Source organism: Suncus etruscus, chromosome X (assembly GCF_024139225.1).
Source record: "Suncus etruscus isolate mSunEtr1 chromosome X, mSunEtr1.pri.cur, whole genome shotgun sequence".
NCBI classification, from domain to species: Eukaryota; Metazoa; Chordata; class Mammalia; order Eulipotyphla; family Soricidae; genus Suncus; species Suncus etruscus.
Window position 1 is genome coordinate 7,098,914 of NC_064868.1, and position 2,983 is coordinate 7,101,896.

A 2,983-nucleotide genomic window follows, 5' to 3' on the forward strand; every position below is an offset into this window, starting at 1 on the left:
GAAACAAATTTAACTTGCATTCTTGTCAAGGAACAATCTTGTGCTTCAAAGCAAACAGAAAGTGCTTCAAAGCATCTAAATGTACTTGGCATCCTTGCCGTGCAGAATAATTGTTTATTTCTGTGCTGCCAGAGGGCCCGGTGCAGTTGAAGAGTACAGCGGTAACAGTGTTCCTATGTTTGCAAAACTATCAGAGAAAAGTTGATGAATAATTTATACCCACTTTCACAGTAAAGAACCCATTTGTCTGAGCATTTACTTGAAGGCTATTTGCAGTTAACAATTCACAAAGTGTGGTAACCTCCAGGATGGTCCCCAGTGATTCCCTAGATTGCGTGATACTTTTTCCTAGAGTGGTGGCTGGAGTTAGTAATGATTCCTTCAAATGAAATGAGTGAGGCACCAGAGATGGTGACCTGAGCTTGACCATAAAACAAAGTCTGGCTTTTTGTCCCATCATTCTTATTACCATTATCTTCCTTGGGCATGCTCACTGCTGCATGTGAGATCTAATATGGAGAGAACCTCATGAGGAGAAAGAGTCAGAAAAACAGCCTGAAGAGTCTTTAAGGAACACTTTTGGGCTTGTCCAATCTTGGGCACCTGTAATGTCAGTTGACACTGAGCCTGAATCATACAACTAAGCTGTTTCTTCACTCTGAAACTAAGAAAAGAACCATTCATTCTCTTCATATTCTAGATTTTGGGGGTAATTTGCTACACAGAAATGGATGATGCCACTTCTAGATTTATTCCCTTATTCATGCAGCAAGAATTTTTTTAAATAAAAGACCGCACACTAGACACTGCTTAAACAGAGGTTAATATCTACTGATATTAAAGTTAATATCTACTGATATTCAAGAATTTGGGTTCCACCCACATAGCACAGAGGGGCATTTATCCTTGGAAATTTTTATTTGTAGCAATCATCTTTGAAAATACAATATGCCACAATATGACTTCTGGTACATATACATTTTAGTTATAAATTTGTAGGTCAATAAATATCTCTAGATTGAATACATCTCCGTGAATTGTACCTACTTGCATACTTTCAAAACAGACAAAAGGATCCCTCCCTACTGTGTACAGCATACAATGAAAAATAAAAAATGAAAGCATTGTTATGAGTATATCGGGGGCTAGAATCTTTGGAAAGTGTCAGGGGTCCTCAAACTTTTTAAACAGGGGGCCAGTTCACTGTCCCTCAGACCTTTGGAGGATCTGACTATAGTAAAAACAAAACTTATGAACGAATTCTTATGCACACTGCATATATCTTATTTTGCAATGAAGAAACAAAACAGATACAAATACAATATGTGGCCCGTGGGCCATAGTTTGAGGACCACTGGATTAGGTCATGAGAGTAGAGTCCTAATAAATAGGATTAGCACCCTTAAATAAGATTCAAAAGATTCTGTATTTATTCAATATGTAAGTGTCTTGATCTTGAACTTCCAGACTCTTGAACTGTGAGAACAGTATTTCTGAGTTGTTTTTAAGTCACCCAGTCTGTAAGATTTTGTAACAAATCATGACATTCCAATCCACAATATATACTCTATACTCTTCCTCCCAAATACTATATCTTTCCCATTTTCCTTTCTGAACATCACTTGTGTTCTTTACTTATTTGCCATCTCACTTCCACTTTTTCAGTTAAGGTCATATCATTGATTTCTAACATTTCTTTACATCTTCCTTGTTCTGATCTCTAGTTTCCTTTCCTTGTCTTCCGTTTACCCTTGTTGAGCCACAAAGCAATTTTAACAAAGTGATTTTTTTAATATTAAAATACTGTCCTGTTATCATGCTGAGAATTGCTCAATGCTTCCTACATATTTTGGATGCCTCATGGCATAAAGCTTTCTGCCTTCAGCCTCTTGAACGCACCCCAATATGCCCTTTATATTCCAGGCATATTGAGTGATTTGTTTTTCTTGAATGTGCTAAGCTGGCCTTTAATGGCTTCATACATGCTACTCCTGTTAATTTAAACACTGGCTTGTTTCTATGTAAAGGACCACTATAGTATAATATTCCTCCTAATTCTACCCTGGGGTACACCCAACCCAATTTGGCTATTATTCACTGCTTTGATTCTTTTATCTCATTTTGGTAATCTCTAACAAAGCAGGAGGGTGAAATCTACTTCCCCAACCCTCAAATTTAGTTGATCTGTTACAATAAAAGTAAGACTTAGAAAGAAGCCAACCAAATATATGTTTATCAGATTATCAGCAAGTAACACAAAAACAGTCATGCAGTATGCTCTTATAAACTTGTAGTAGAAGTTCCCTTCTCTAGCCTTATATATTCTAACAAACATTCCAACAAAAGTTCACTCTCAGATATGTTTAATAATTTCAAATTCAAGTAGTTATTAAATGTACTGGTTAAGGTGACCTTTAAAGACATTAGCTCATATTTTTGTTCTAGTTCTGAATTTAATTTATTTATGCATTCATTGTCACTACCTAAACCATAAATTCCATTGTTAAGATACTAAGGTCAGGACACAATAAATTATAATATGTGTTCTAATACCAAAACAATAAACACCAATTGTGTGATCTTAACTAAAATTTTTCACTTCTATGCACCTTAGTTATAAAATATAGGTATAGTTTTAAAAGAATCTTTATACGGCCAAAAGTGTGGGCCAAAACTAAAAGGCACATAACTTAATGGGAGAAAATACTTTCACTATATACATCAGATAGAGGGTGTGTATCCAAGATATAGAAAGTACTCACAAAGATCAATAAAATTCCAAAATGCATAAAAAATAGGGAGATGAAATGAACAGACACTTCCCTGAAGTGTCTTAAATAGAGATAGATGGCCACAGATCCATGAAAAAGTACTCATCTCCACTTACTAGTAGGGAAATCCAAATCATCTCAAAAATACTGAGTGCAAACTTTGTAGGTAAGATGTGGTGACAAATGAACTCTCATCTACTGCTGGTGAGAAT